This window comes from Dromiciops gliroides, chromosome 3 (assembly GCF_019393635.1).
Source record: "Dromiciops gliroides isolate mDroGli1 chromosome 3, mDroGli1.pri, whole genome shotgun sequence".
Taxonomy (NCBI): domain Eukaryota; kingdom Metazoa; phylum Chordata; class Mammalia; order Microbiotheria; family Microbiotheriidae; genus Dromiciops; species Dromiciops gliroides.
The window spans coordinates 258,962,028-258,979,157 of record NC_057863.1 but is presented as its reverse complement, the minus strand read 5'-3'; the positions used below and the strand labels follow the sequence as shown (position 1 = coordinate 258,979,157).

The following is a 17,130-nucleotide window of genomic DNA, read 5'->3' as shown; positions in this document are numbered from 1 at the left end:
AGCCTCTGAGCTTTAATCAGTGAGGGATTAGTTTTTATTGCTTGGGAATTAATTAGACAACAAAAGGTAATACCAATTAGGGAAATAGGAAAGTAGAAATATAAATGAATAATCTTAGATCTAAGCTTAGTCTATACTCCTTTATAAAACTCACCAAATCCCAAACTGCCTGCCAGGCTGAGAACCAGCACTGAGCACCAAATGCGTGCCGCCATGGCTAAGCTGAAAAGCCAGAGAGAGCGAGAACTTCCTTTCCACCCTCAGTTTTAAGCTGGTGTGCCAGAAGTTCACTGCAGACTTCTCTCCCAAAGGGAGGTCCTTCAAAAGCCACTTCAGTAGCATGCACTCAACTCTCAAATGATTCAACTAAAACTTCCGTTTTTTAAACCACATTCCCCCCTTTGTTTCATTTGAAAAATGAATGCGTTTGCGCAATGAAACAGACAAAAATAATATCCTATGCTAACTAATAATATGTTAATATCAATATAGAAAAAAGGAGAGAGAAAAGTTTTGTCCAGAGGGGCAGTCCCTCATGAATGCGATGCTTTGACATTGGTCTTGCAGAGGGAGGGCCTCTGCAGAGAGTACATGTTACAGATGGTATATAATAACAGAAGGAGATAACAAAAACTAACAAAACAAAACTGTTCATATAAAGTCTCTGAGTTCTCTTGTCTTCTTGAAGTGGTAAGATGTCATCAGGAGGAAGCTGGATTCTGGTCTGGAAAACTGGGTTCTGGACTCTGGACTCTGATCTAGAAAACTGGATTCTGGACTCTGGTCTGGAAAGCTGGATTCTCTTCTTTAATTGTTTGAATTGCTGGATTTTTATTAAACCTTAGCATAGCATTGTCAATGATAAAATTAATAAATTTTATTACATTCCATCCTTCATATAATAGAGGGTTGAGATAGTTATGCAATCTATAACACTTCTTACCACCATGTGTCTGGATCAAAGCCAAATTTAGTATGTGTTCATGACACTTGAAAAATGTTATGGAAAGATTATCATACCATATCTCATGGTTTTGAGACAGCCAGTGATTGTGCTAGGTCACAGGTGATTAGACTGAGTGAGACAAAAAAAAAACAAGTTCAGTTAAATTAGGTTATATTAGGAGGGAGAGAGGACGAAACTGGACTGTGTCTAGCAATTGTGCTCTACATAGTCACCATCATAAGCAAACCATGGACTTACATATACCTGTCTCTCCTTTTGTTGCACGTATATTCTCTCCAGGGTCTGCATTTAGTCTCTGAAATGATAAGTTTGCATACTTCCTAAATCTCATATTAATTTCACCAAAGACAGTATGATGGTAAAAATGCGAGCTATGCTACATAACTGAGGATATACTAGTGATATATATAAAAATTCCAAACCATACCCAGAGTATAATGACATATAAATGATAAATGAATGTAAATATATGTGCTCTCCTCCAAAAATGGGCAGGAGGATATATCCAGAACAAAAACACACTAACACTATTAAGCACATGCTTATACACACACATTAGATACTAAGGAACAAAACATTCTATATGTTCTTGACAAAGCAGATCAGTCATTCTAAATTTTTTTTCATTCCCTTGGAACCCAGAATACATTTAATCTTTTTAAAAAATAATCAGTCTTTAGTTGTGACTCATAGGCTGGAACTCATCTGCCCTTAGATAAGAATAATTCTGATTTTCTAAGATTTTCTGATATTATTTTTTTTCTTTTTTTTTCCTTTTTTTTTTTTTTGTGTGAGGCAATTGGGGTTAAGTGACTTGCCTAGGATCACACAGCTGGTTAAGTGTTAAGTGTCTGAGACCGGATTTGAACTCAGGTCCTCCTGACTCTAGGGACAGTGCTCTATCCACTGCGCCACCTATCTGCCCCTATTTTCTGATATTATCCAAATGATGTTACACATAGTACAATATTTCATAAATTAAGTTGATATATATGGAATCTAAATTAGAATATTCAATAATTTTTGACTTGGAGTTAGGAAAACATGTTCAAATCCTGCTTTAAATATTTACAAGTTGCTCTTCCAGGAGCCAAGATGGCAAAGTAAGCAAAAAATCATTTGAACTCTCCCATATTCACCTCCAAACAACTATAGAATAGCACCTTAGAATGAATTCTAGAATGGCAGAACCAACAAAAAGATGGGGTAGGACACTTTTCTAGCCTAAGACAACTCGTAAGGTCATCAGGAAAGCTTTTTCTCACTCAGGTAAAAAGTTAGTACAATCCAGGGCAGTCAGTGTCCTGGCAAGCCAGAAGTAGGCCCTGACTCAGCAATCCATAAGGAAGCCTTATGCTCCAGAGCAGGTCAGTGACCAAGGGCATTTGGCCCTGTTGTAGCAGCAAGCAAATAGGTAGCCCTAATCCTACACCCCCTCCATAGCCCAGTACAACCCAACCTCTACCACCAGTACAGTTGCAAACAGGAATCCAAAAACAAACAAACAAAAAGAACCTGACCATATAAAGATATTATACTGACAGGAAAGATCAAGACAAATTCAGAAGAGGACAACAATGTCAAAACACTGACAGGAAAGGCTTCAAAGAAAAATGTGAATTGGTCTCAAGCTCAAAAAGAACTCCTGGAAGAGCTCAAAAAGGAGTTTAAAAGTCAAATAAGAGAGATAGAAGAAAATTGGGTGATGGAAAAATGGAAAAAGATGGACAATTTTTTTTTTGTTGTTTTTTGTTTGTTTGGTGGTTTGTTTGTTTTTTTGGCTGGGCAATAAGGGTTAAGTGACTTGGCCAAGGTCACACAACTAGTAAGTGTCAAGTGTCTGAGACCAGATTTGAACTCAGGTCCTCCTGAATCCAGGCCCGGTGCTTTATCTACTGTGCCACCTAGCTGCCCTGACAAATATTTATTGAAGAAAACTCCCAGAAATAGAATTGGAAAAATGAAAAGGAGGTTTAAAGAAAGTAATTGAAGAAAATAGCAACTTAGAAAGTAGAACTGAACAAGTAGAAGCTAATAACTCCATGAGACATCAAGAATCAGTCAAACAAAAATCAAAAGAATGAAAAAATAGAAGAAAATATAAAATATCTAATTGGAAAAAAACTGACCTGGAAAATAGATCCAGGAGAGATAATTTTTTTTTTAAAGTGAGGCAATTGGGGTTAAGTGACTTGCCCAGGGTCACACAGCTAGTAAGTGTTTGTCAAGTGTCTGAGGCCGGCTTTGAACTCAGGTCCTCCTGAATCCAGGGCCAGTGCTCTATCCACTGCGCCACCTAGCTGCCCCCAGGAGAGATAATTTAAGAATTATTGGACTACCTGAAAGCTATGATCAAAGAAAGGACCTGGACATCATACTTCAAGAAATTATCAAAGAAAACTGCCCTGATATCCCAGAACCAAAGGGTAAAATAGACATTGAAAGCATCCACCTGCAGAAAGAGATCCCTAAATAAAAACTCCAAGGAACATTATAGCCAAATTCCAGAACTCCCAGATCAAGGAAAAAATATTGCAAGCAGTCAGAAAGAAACAGTTCAAATATTGGAGAGCCACAGTCAAGATTAAACAGGATTTAGGAGCTTCAACATTAAAGAATTGGAGAGCATGGAAAATTACATTTTGGAGAGCAAAGGAGATAGGATTAAAACCAAGAAATTACCTACCCAGCAAAATTGAGCGTAATTCTTTGGGGGGAAATAGTCATTCGATGAAATAGAAGGCTTTCAAGCTTTTCTGATGAAAAGACCAGAACTGAACAAAAAAAAATGATTTTCAATTTCAAGATTCAAAAGAAACATAAAAAGGTAAAAGAAAAAACACAAGGGATTATAATAAGGCTAAACTGTTTATATCCCTACAATGAAAAGATGATACTTTTAATTCTTTTTTTTTTTTCAGGGCAATGATGGTTAAGTGACTTGCCCAGCGTCACACAGCTAGTAAGTGTCTGAGGCCAGATTTGAATGCAGGTCATCCTGAATCCAGAGCCATTGCTTTATCCACTGCACCATCTAGCTGCACCCAGATACTTATAATTCTTAAGAACTTTATCACTATTGCTGCAGTTAGAAGTATACATAAACAGATGATGTGAGTATATACCAAGGAAACCAGCACAAGACTTGGTAAAGGGAACCGAAGTCTGAAAGCTCTATGACAATACAAAAGGAAAATATAAGCAAGCAGATAAATGCCCCAAACACAATGAAAACCATTATGGGTTAAAAGAGACTCAAGAAGTAAACATAAACAAAGATGATAACTTCACAACAATACAATCAGAACCTCTGAGAGGGAAAATTGGCTTTGTGATAAGTATTACAAGAATGGTAGTCTCAAAGGGAAGAGATAAAATATGAAATTCAAACTGAAATAAGAGTCCAGGAAGAAAAGATGGAAAACCATACCAAAAAGATTCCCTGAAAAATAGAATAGAGAGTGTACTTAAGATGGTGGAGTTAGAGCCAGAATTTTTTTCTTACTTCTCCCAACTCATCCTAATTCACATCAATGTATTAAATGTACCAAAGCAAATTCTGATCAAGAAAACCAAAAAAGGGGGCAGCTAGGTGGCGCAGTGGATAAAGCACCGGCCCTGGATTCAGGAGTACCTGAGTTCAAATCCAGCCTCAGACACTTGACACTTACTAGCTGTGTGACCCTGGGCAACTCACTTAACCCCCATTGCCCTGTAAAATAAAAAGAAAGAAAGAAAGAAAGCCAAAAAATATGAAAAGAGAATTAACATCCTGTTAAAAGCAATACAAAAATACTAAAGAAAATAATATTTTAAAATCAAAACTGTTCACATGGTAAATGAGGTACAAAAACTGACTAAAGAGAATAACTACATGTAAATTATATTTGGCTATATGGAAAATCATGACTTTGTGAGACATAAAGAAATAATACAACAAAGTCAAAAGACAGAAAAAAATAGAAGAAAATGTGAAATATTTCATAGGAAAAAAACCAATTGAGCTGTAAAACAGATTGAGAGATAATTTAAGAATCATTGGACTACCAAAGAGCTTTGAGCCAAAAAAGACATCATATTTCAAGAAATTATAAAGGAAAACTGCCCAGATTGCTTAGAAGCATAGGACAAAGTAGCAATTTAAAGAATCCACCAGGCATCTCCTAAAAGAAATCCCAGGAAAATCACGGCCAAAATTATGAACTCTCCATTAAAGGAGAAAATACTCCAAGCAGTCAAAAGAAAGGGGCCACATTCAGGATCACACAAAATAGCAGTTACCACTCTAAAGAAGGGCAGCTAGGTGGTACAGTGGATAGAGTGCTGGTCCTGGACTCAGGAAGACTCATCTTCCTGAGTTTAAATCTAGTCTCAAATACTTACTAGCTGTGTGATCCTAGGCAAGTCACTTGACCCTGTATACCTCAGTTCCTTCCTCATTTATAAAATGAGCTGGAGAAAGAAATGACAAACCAATCCAGTATTTTTCCAGCAAAATCCCAAATGGGGTCACAAAGGGTCAGACACGATGGAAGCCACTGAACAACAACAACTTAAAGGAACAGTGGGCTTGGAATATGATATTGCAGAAGGCAGAGGAGCTAAGATCAAAACCAAGAATAACATATCCAGAAAAACTGAGTATAATCTTAAAGGAAGAAATGGATATTTAATGAAGTGGATGATTTTCAAGCATTCCTGATGAAAGGACCAGAGCTGAATAAAAAATTTTATATTCAAACACAAAATTCAGGATACGCATAAAAAGGTAAACATGACTGAGAGGAACTAAAGAAGGTTAAACTATTTATAATCCTAAATGGGAAAATGATACATTTAATCCCTCAGAACTATTTCATCACCAGGGTTGTTAAAGGGAGTCTACTTAGACAGAGGGCATGGATATGATTCTGTTATATGGGGATGATCTCAAAAAAAAAGAAGGGTGAGAAAAGGGAAGGGGGGGAAGGGGGAAAGGAAGGGAAATAATAGAAATAGGGAAAATTATCTCACATATATGGGATGTGCAAAGAAGAATTTATATAATGGAGGGAAGAATTCAGGGGAGAGGCAGGCAGCATGAAACTCAATCTTATCTGAAGTTCTTGAAAGAGGGAAGAATATACATACATATGCAGCTGAGTACAGAAATTCATCTTACCCAATGGGGAAATATGAGGGAAAAGGATAAGAGAAAAATGGGAAGAACAAAAGGGGTAGAGGAAGTAGTAGAAGGGGACAGAATAAAAAAATATAGGACAAATATCCCACAGATGAGCATGGCAGGAAATAAACAGTTAGCAAACATATCTATGAATATTCATGGGTGAACTCATCTAAAACAGATGAGGACAGCAGAATGGAAGAGAAACCAGAATCCAGCAATATATTGCTTACAAAAAAAACCACATTTGAAACATGGAGTTAAAATAAGGGGGTGGAGCAGAAGCTACTATGCTTTAGCTATTATGATCTCTGACAAAGCAAAAGTAAAAGTAGACCTAATTAACAGAAAGAATCAGGGAAACTACATTTTGGTAAAAGGTACAATAGACAATGAATTAATATATTAATATAAGTAAACATATATGCAATAAAAAGCATAGTATCCAAATTCTGAAGGAAAATTTAAATGAGTCATAGGAGAAACACAATTAAGATTATATTAGTGAGGGACTTCAAATTACCTCTTTCAGACCTAAATAAATTTAACCATAAAATAAACAAGAAAATAATTAAGGAGAGGAACACAGTTTTAGAAAAGTTAGATATGATATACCCCTAGAAATATTGAGAGGGAATAGAAAGGAATATTTAAATGGCACAAAACCAAAAAGTAATATTTAAATTGACTTTAGAGAGAAAGACTAATCACTAATAAGAAAGTTCTGGAAAGGACTACCTTATTTTAAAAATCAATTTTATTATATTTTCAGATTTGAATTCTCTCTCACCCACCCTTCATCCCCTTCCTTAAAACAAAAACAAGGGCAGCTAGGTGACACGGTGGATAGAGTACTGGCCCTGGAGTCAGGAGGACCTGAGTTCAAATCCAGCCTCAGACACTTGACACTTACTAGCCGTGTGACCTTGGGCAAGTCACTTAACCCCAATTGCCTTACCAAAAAAAAAGTCAATGGGAGATAATTTACCCCACTCTAGAAAAAAAAAACAAATACAAAACTCATTACATGTATATTTCAAGGAAAATAATTTCCAGTATTAGTCATGTCTAGATATAAAAATAGATTTAGATAAAGACATAGACATAAGTAGACATAGAGGTAGATATATAGAGAGATATGGATAAATATACATTTGCCTATCTCTCAGTTTGCATTTGAGTCTAACACTTCTTTATCTGGTGGTAGGTAGCATGTTTCAGCATGTGTCTTCTTGAACTGTGGCTGATTGTTGTGTTGATCAGAGTCCTTAAAGTCTTTCAAAGCTGTTTGTAGTTAAAATATTATTGTTATTATATAATTTGTCCTTTCTTACAGCATATAGTATTCTGTCACATTCATATCCTATAACTTGTTCAGGCATTCCTTTTAGTTAACAACTTTTTCCACCAGAAAAAAAGCTGATATATATATATATTTGTACACATAACTCCTTTCATTTTTTTCTTTGATCCTTTGGGTATATAAAACTAGGAGCAGAATCACTGAATATAAAGTTTTGCTTGTTTAGACCTTTAATATTGTTTATCCATATTTATTTTTTTATATTTCTCAAGTCCTATGTTTGTATATCAAAACTGCTATGCAGATCTGCTCTCTTCCCCAGGAATGCTTGGAAGGCCTCTATATATTGAAGGTCCATTTCCCCATTTTGGAATATGTTCAGTTTTCTGGGTAAATTATTCTTCATGGTTTTCAGGTAGACCAATAATTTTCAAATTATCTTTCCTGGACCTATTTTCCAGGTCGGCAGTTTTTCCCAGAAGATCTTTCACATTGCCCTCTATTTTTTATTCATTTGGATTTGCTTTATTGTGTCTTGGTTTCTCATAAAGTCACTGGCTTCCATTTGTTCAATCCTAATTCTTAGGCAATTATTTTCATCAGAGAGCTTTTGTACCTCCTTTTCCATTTGACTTTTCAAGCTGTTGACTTTTTTCTCATGTCTTTCCTGCATCACCCTCATTTCTCTTTCCATTTTTTCCTCTACCTCTCTAATTTTATCTTCAAAGTCCTTTTTGAGCACCTCTATGGCCTGAGACTAATTTGTATTTTTCTTGGAAGCTTTAGATATAGGGGCCCTCATGTTGACATCTTCTTCTGAGGGTGCACCTTGGTCTTCCTTGTTACTGAAGAAACTTTCTATGGTCCTCACCTTTCTCTGTTGGCTCATCTTGCCTTTCTTTTACTAGACTTTTAGCTCCTTAAAGTGGGGCACTGTTTCCAGGCTGCAGTATGTCAAGCTTAAGAAGTCCCAGGTGGTATGATTTAAGGAGAATCAGGTTCTTCCCTTGCCAGGCCTGTTTCCTGGTCCTAGATGACCCCAGACCAACTTGCCAATCAACCAGCTTTGTGTGTTGTGGTTGTTAGCTCCAAGGAGCCTGTGCCCCTCCCCAACCTGGGCCACTTCTACTCAAGCCTACCACCTGGTTCTCAGTAGGGGTGTAGAATCCAAGTTCTGCCTTAGCACCAGCATAGACCCCTGTAGTCTCTCCCCTGCCCAGGGCTCATCCCACTCACCAGACTGTGAGCTTAGTTCCAGAGGACACTGGTGCTTCAGCTGATTCAGAGGCTCTGGGGGTCTCCTTCTCTGGTGAGGACTTCCTGAGACTGGATCTGTGTCAGGGTGACTGTGGGGTTGGGCCTGACTCCTGTATCAGCACAGCAGCTCCCTCCTTCTGACCTTCCAAGCCATTCTTGGTTAGAAGATGATTTCAGCACATTCCTCTGTGAATTTTGCTGCTCCGGGCATTTTCCTATGACCTTATTTGGATGGTTTTTGGAGCAATTGTGTCATGAGTTCAGGAGCTCACTCTGGGTAAATTATTCTTGATGTTAGCTTAGATATTTTGTCTTCTGCAATAGCATATTCCAAGCTTCCCATTTCTTTATACTAATAGCTGCTAAATCTTGTATGCCTCTGACATTGGTACTTGAATTATCTCTTTATGGATGCTTGAAGTATTTTTTATTTGACCTGGGGGTTCTAGATTTTGGCTATTATTTCTGGATTTTTTCATTTCTTTCAATGGATTCTTTCTATTTCCTCTTTACCTTCTGGTTCTATGAGATCTGGGCAGTTTTCTTTTATGATGTCCAGAAAGATGAAGTAGACTATTTCATCAGTCCTGGCTTTTAGGTAGTTTGATAATTCTTAAATTATTTTTCCTTGATTTTTTTTTTTTGCTATGAGATACCTTAAATTTTCTTCCATTTTTCTCAGTCTTTTGACTGTGTTTTAATGTAGTCCTTAGCTTCTCTTTCCTCAAATATTGAGTAAGATTTTGTACCTATTGTTCCATGTTGTTACTTCTTTTTCTATGTTTTTTCATAATTTTCATTTCTTTTCCATTTGTTCTTTTATTATTCTCATGTGGTTTCTTTCTTTCTTTCTTTTTGAGAGGCAATGGGGGTTAAGTGACTTGCTCAGGGTCACACAGCTAGTAAGTCCACCTACCTGCCCCTCACTCTCTCATGTGGTTTCTAAAATCATTTAAAGCACTTTTTAAAAAGACTATCTTTTGGGGGCAGCTAGGTGGCACAGTGGATAAAGCACCGGCCCTGGATTCAGGAGTACCTGAGTTCAAATCTGGCCTCAGACACTTGATACCTACTAGCTGTGTGACCCTGGGCAAGTCACTTAACCCTCATTGCCCAGCCAAAAAAAAAAAAGACTATCTTTTGTAGAAATATTGGTTGGATCTTTCCCCATGCTTCACTTTTTTGTTATTTTCTTTTTGTATTATTATTATTATTATTATTTAGGCAATGGGAGTTAAGTGACTTGCCCAGGGTCACACAGCTAGTAAGTGTCAAGTGTCTGAGGCCGGATTTGAACCCAGGTACTCCTGAATCCAGGGCCGGTGCTTTAACCACTGCGCCATCTAGCTGCCCCTATTATTTTTAAATTTTAATATTTTTCCTTCCCAATTACATGTAAAACTATTTTTTAAACATTTTTTGGTTTTTTTAAGTTTTGAGATCCCTTCTTCCCCTCCTCTCTACCTGAGATGGTAAGCAATTTGATATAGGTTATACATGTGCAATAATGTAAAACAGTTCCATATTAGTCATTTTATGCAAGAAGGTGAGAGAGGGGGGAAGAGAGGGGGAGGGAGGGAGGGAAGGAGGACAGACAAAAGGAAGGAAGGAAGGAGGGAAGGAAGGAAGAAAAATAATATGCTTCAATTTGTATTCAGATAACATCAGTTCTTTCTCTGGAGACAGTTAACATTTTTCATCATGAGTTCTTTGGGGTTGTCTTGAATCAATGTATTGCTCAGAATAACTAAGGCATTCACAGTTCTTCACCATACAATATTGCTGTTTCTATGTACAATGTTTTCCTAGTTCTACATACTTCACTTTCTATCAGTTCTTGTATTTCCAGGTTTTTCTGAAATCATCCTGCTTATCATTTCTTCTGGCACAATAATTTTCCATTATAATATTATGCAACAACTTATTCAGCCATTTCCCAATTGATAGGCATCTCATTAGTTTCCACTTAAAAGAGCTGCTATAAGTATTTTTGTACAAATAGGTTATTTTCTCTTTTGAAAAAATCTCTTTGAGATATTGACCTAGTAGTGGTAGTACTGGGTCAAAGGGAAAGCATAGTTTTGTAGGCCTTTGGGCATAGTTCCAAATTGCTCTCTAGAATGGTTGGGTCAGTTCACAACTCCACCAACAGTGCATTAGTGTCCCAGTTTCCACACATATCCTTCAACATTTATCATTTTCCCTTTTTGTCATATTAGTCAATCTCATAGGTGTGAGTTAATACCTCAGAGTTGTTTAAATTTGCATTTCTTTAATCAATAATGATTTACAGGGGCAGCTGGGTGGCGCAGTGAATGTAGTGCTGGCCCTGGAGTCGGGAGGACCTGAGTTCAAATCCGGCCTTGGACACTTGACACTTACTAGCTGTGTGACCCTGGGCAAGTCACTTAACCCCAGTTGCCTCACACACACAAAAAATAATGATTTACAGCATTTTTTCATATGACTATACATGGTTTTGATTTCTTCATTTGAAAACTGCCTATTCAGATCCTTTGACTATCAATGGGGAATGACTTATATTTTTAAAATTTGACTCAATTCTCTATATATTTAAGAAATGAGGCCTTAATCAAAGATACTTGCTGTCAAAATTTCCCCATTTTTTGCTTTTCTTCTAACTTTGGTTGCTTTGGTTTTATTTTTGAAAAAAAAACCATTTAAACTTTATATACCCCAAATTATCCATTTTACATTTCATAATGCTCTCTGTCTCTTGTTTGGTCCTAAATTCTTTCCTTCATAGATCTGACAGATAAACTATTCCATGCTTTCTTAATTTTCTTATGGTATCACCCTTTGTGTGTAAATCATGTGCCCATTTTGACCTTATCTTGGCATATGGTGTGAGATGTTGGTCTATACCTAATTTCTGCCATGCTATTTTCTAGTTTTCCCAGCAGTTTTTGTCAAATAATGAGAAATAATCCAAAAGCTTGGATTTTTTGGTTTATCAAGCACTAGATCACTATGGTCATTTACCATAACGTATTGTTTACCTAAACTATTCCACTGATCCACCACTCTGCTCCTTAGCCAGATCGTTTTGATAATTATCACTTTATAATATAATTTGAAATTAGTATGGCTAAACCCTTTTATTCCCATTTTTTTCATTAATTCTCTTATTTTTCTTGACCATTTGCTCTTCCAGATTAATTTTATTGCGATTTTTTCTAGCTCTACAAAATAATTTTGGGGTAGTTTGATTAGTACGGTACTGAATAAGTATTAATAATAAGTAATAAGTATTAAATGGTCTAAAATAATTTTAATAAGTATTAAATTAGGCGGAATTTTTATCTTTATTAGGTTGGCTCAGCCTACCCATGAGCAATTAATAGTTTTCCAGTTGTTTAGATCTGACCTTTTTGTGAAAAGTGTTTTGTAATTGTATTCATATAGTTCCTGGGTTTGTCTTGGCAGGTAGACTCCCAAATATTTTATACTGCTAATGATTTATGGGGGTTTATTTTATATCCTGCTACTTTGATAAATTTGTTAACTATGTAGTTTTTTACTTGATTCTCTAGGATACCATCATATCATCTTCAAAGAGTGATAGTTTTGTTTCCTCATTACCTATTGTATTTCCTTCAATTTCTTTTTCTTCTCTTTTTGCTATAGCTTGCATTTCTAGTACAATATTGAAAAATAGTGGAGGTAATGGGTATCCTCTCTTCACCCTGGATTTTACTGGGAAAGGTTCTAGCTTATCCCCATTACAGATAATGGTTTATTATAGTTTTAGATAAATATTATTTATCATTTTAAGGTAAGTTTCATTTATTCCTATGGTCTCTAGTGTTTTTAATAGGAATGGGTGCTATATTTTGTCAAAAGCTTGTTCCATATCTATTGAGATAATCATATGATTTTTGTCATTTTTTTATTGTTATGGTCGATTATACTGATTGTTTTCCTATTATTGAATCAGCCTTGCATTCCTGGTATAAATTCCACCTGGTCATAGTATGTGATCTTTGTGATAAATTACTGTAATCTCTTTGCTAGTATTTTATTTAAAATTTTTCTATCAATATTCATTAGGGAAATTGGTCCCAAGCTTCATTTTTCTTTGAAGCTTTGCTGTTTGTTTGTTTTTGTTTGGTTTTTTGTCATTCTCTTTGTGTTTTGAGCTTTTCTGTCACCACAATGGTTATTTATAGTGGAATTCTTTTTTGTTTGTTTACTCATTCTTCCAACCATCTTTTTGGCTTTGGACTTTAGTTTAGGGCTAGACTCTATGCACATTTGGGGAGAACTTCAGGGTTAAAATTTTGTCTTCCTCAATCCTAATGCTACTTTCTTGAATTATTGAGCTATTCTAAATCTCAGGGCCAACTCAGCTTAGGGACTTGGAAGCTCCCAAAGTGATGTGATCTGAATAAAGTCTTCTCACAGCCCTCTTGGTCTGAGCTTTGCATGTTCATGACCCATGTTTAAACTGTCATCTTTTCCCTCATTGGAAACATCAGTAGATTTCTACTAGATTCATGACCAGTATCAGCCTACTGGGAAGTACGACAGCTTCAAAGCCATCCTTTGACTCTCCTTTAGTCTAGGATTCCTGCCATGGTTATTGCACTGCCAGCTTCGCTCTAGAATGTAGACTAGAATTGAGTCCCTGCTTCTCTGCTGGGATCAGAACCTCACAGCTACTATCTATGACCATGCCTCTCTGCAACCCCTGAGTAAGAATTCCTTCTCCCTTTTCTGAACTGGGCTAGAAAAAATACTCACTGTGATATTTTTAAAAATTTCCTTATTATAATTCTGTCTGGTGTACTTAGTCTACCTTGGTATAGAAAATGAGGAAAAATATAAATTGTTTGATTGGCTGAATGGCACAGAAGTATATAAGGAGGAGTGTTATAACCACAGGGGACATATGCAGGAAACAATAGAGAGTTTCCAGAGACCTATCAGGCCAAATGACAAATATTCACTGCTGGTGACTTAGCTGCAGCCAAAGGACACTGCCAGTAGAAACCCAGAATATGTCCCTAGGGATTATTCCCTTTTCTTTGTTCTGTGGTAAAGTAAGTTTGGCCTTCTTGCCATTTCTTACACATGATGGTCAAACTCTCATCTCTATATTTTTGCATTGACTGTTGCTTATACCTAGAAGACATTTCCTCCTTAAACCTACCTCTTAGAATCATTTGTTTCCTTTGTGACTTAGTTCAACCACTGTCTTCTACATAAGATATTCTCTACATACATATGTGTGTGCATATTTTCTCCTCTAATAGAATGTAAGCTCCTTGATTGCAGGGACTATGTCCTCTTGGACTTCGTGTTCCCAGGGTCTAGTACTTGGTCCATAAAAGTGCCATAAAATGAATGTTTGTTGATTCGTTTATTAAAGGAAAATATCAGTGAATAGATCCAGGAATTGATAATACAAAACATCTAAGAGAAGAAATAATAAAAATACTTTGGGTTTCTACAGAGTATGGAAAATAAAATTAAAGGTCTGAATGCAAAGTGAAGAACATAAACCTAGCATATTTTTCCAATCTAGTACTGTCAAGAAACTCTGCTTGCAGAGGACCAACCAGCTAAGTATGATCACTAAATGAAGGATTCTTTGGACATGGCAAACAATGAAACAAAGAAATGTATGAAATAGCCTTGAGTTTTGTGTTTGACCCCTTTCAGTCCATCAGTGACATGTCAGATTGGCATAAAAAAGAACAGGGAATACCAAAAAATATTTTAGACCATTTAAAAACACTAATTAAACTGTTGGTAATCTAAATGTGAGATATTTGTCTAATAAACAGTTGAATTTTCTTCTACTAGAGTCCCTGAATGCCATAAGTAAGCATATCTATATCTATATCTAATGGGAAATTTAGGAAGAAAGAGGGGCCGAGATAATGAGTTGAATTTTACATATGTTGAATTTAAGATGTATATGGGACATTCAGTTCAAGATTTCTAATAGGCAATTGGAGATGAAAGACTGAAGGCTAGGAGAGATTAGGGTGAGATAACTAGCTAGGTGTCACAGTGGATGGAGTGTCAAGCCTGGAGTCGGGAAGATTCATTTTCTTTGGTTCAAATCTGGCTTCAGACACTTACTAGTTGTGTGATCCTGGGCAAGTCACTTAACCTTCTTTACTTCAGTTTCCTCATCTGTAAAATGAGATGGAGAAGGAAATAGTAAATCACTCCATTATCTTGGGCAAGAAACTGAAACGACTGAACAACAACAAACTAGAAAATCCATAGGATATTATAATGAGATCATCAAGTGAAATAGTATTAAGATAATAGAGAAGACCCAGGACATCCAGAGTAAGGAGGTATGATCTGAAAGAAGATCCAACAGAAGATACTGAAAAAGAGTGGTTATATGGCTAGGGGATTCAATAGCAAGTAGTGAGAGAAGAAAAGAGTGACAGAAGAAAAACCTAGAAAGAAGAGAGTATCAAGAAGAAGGTGGTCCCTGTTTGAAAGACTGCAGAGAGAGGTCAAGAAGAATGAGGACTGGGGCAGCTAGGTGGCACAGTGGATAAAGCATTGGCCTTGAATTCAGGAGGACCTGAGTTCAAATCCAGCCTCAGACACTTGACACTTACTAGCTGTGTGACCCTGGGCAAGTCACGTAACCCTCATTGCCCTACCAAAAAAAAAAAAAAAAAAAGAATGAGGACTGAGAACAGTCTATTGGATTTGGTGATTTTGAAATCAGGGAGACCTTGGAAAAAAAACAGTTTCATACTAAGATAAGCTTGAGCTGAGATGAGAAAGCTCAGGCATTTAGCATGATTAGACCCCTATACCAATATATCCAGGTGTTAGTGAAGATATAGAGGTTTGTTTATGGTGAAGAGGAAGCTCCCATCCCTGTAATGTAGGCAAGGCCATCCTACCTCACTACTCCATATCTCCTCTTATAAGACAGGACCTCGTTAGTCCTTGTCCTCAACTCCACCTCTATAGATTTCTATATGGATGTTTAGATGGAGAAACAGCGAAGAGGGCAGGTGATTGATTTAACATCACCAGTTCCTTTTCCCACTTCATCAGACCACCAAAAAGTTCCTTTAACCCCCAATGAGGAGAGAATTAGATTCAGGTTTGTTCTAATTTGGGTTTATAAAAATCAAATAAATATCAATAATATTCTTTCATTTGTTGGTGGTTGAAGTCATAAGAAAGGGTACAAATCTCTGTCCCTTTATCATTTTCATACTTTGGTAACTACAATACTTTCATTTTTTTGTAACTCTGAGGTGTATAGGAGTGTTCATGGAGGACTAGCACCTCTAATGTGAGGGCTTGCCAAGCCCTTTTCAACCTTTGGTGTCTTACCCACCCTCACCTGTGGTTCCAAGAAGCTATAGAATATGCAATGGCCACACCCTGGTTTAACTGCCTGGGCATATGGGCTAAACCAAGTAGAGGATAACTGACTGCCCTCAAACCCATCAGTGAGTCTGGGGAATGGCTAAAGACTTACACTGGCAGAACAGGCAGATGAGAACAATTATTTGCAACTACCATGAAGGCAGCTGAAGCAGACACTGTGGAGTGCTTAAAGCTTGGTCAGACATTGAAGATGCCAAGGTAATCTACTGTATCCCAGGCTGTCACTGGTGGTCTTGACTTTTGCCTTGTCGCTGGACTTTGATGACTCTGGAAGAGAGAGCTAGACTGATGGCTTTGTGCAACTTTGCCTCTCTTAAACCCAATTCACATGCAAGTCAAGACATCACTTTGATATCATTGGTTCTCTGCAAAAACAAAGGATTAAGGGGCCGCTAGGTGGTACAGTGGATAGAGCACTGGCCCTGGATTCAGAAGGGCCTCGGTTCAAATCCGGTCTCAGACACTTGACACTTACTAGCTGTGTGACTCTGGGCAAATCTCTTAACCCTCATTGCCCCACCAAAAAAAAATTAAAAAGAAAGGATTAACAACAAGCTCTCTGTTCACAAATATACTTTTAAACCAAATGAGTTACGATTGATGATATCTTTATCTAAACCACCTATGATACCAATTAAAAACTCCAAAACACACTTTAAAGAATAGGAAATTTTTAGAGTAAATAATATTGGGCAACAATTCTGGACAGCAATAAGGCTGGATGATTGGGAAAGGAAATGCAGAATCCTTTCTTTTATTTGCCCTGCCAGAGAGAAAAGTATATTATTATTATTATTAATCTCTTTCACTTATACCCCTACTTGTGGTCCTGACAGGTAGAAGTGCCATTCCTTATGTGTCTTTCTGTCTCTGTCTCTCTGTCTGACTCTCTTTCAATGACAAGCAAAAATGAAAATGCTTTTTGCCATGCAGGCACTAAGTTCCCAAAATCCTAAGCTTTCTCATTTTTTTCATTTCTCATTTCTCAAGATGTTTTCCTAACAGCACAAGGGGAAAAAACAAAAACAAATTGTT

At 36.8% G+C, this 17,130-nt stretch overlaps 1 protein-coding gene across 3 annotated transcripts in view; it reads left to right on the top strand.

Moving 5' to 3' along the window:
• GRIK1 (glutamate ionotropic receptor kainate type subunit 1) overlaps positions 1-17,130 on the top strand; it is a 133,344-nt gene that overhangs the window by 104,558 nt on the left and 11,656 nt on the right. The window lies entirely within an intron of this gene.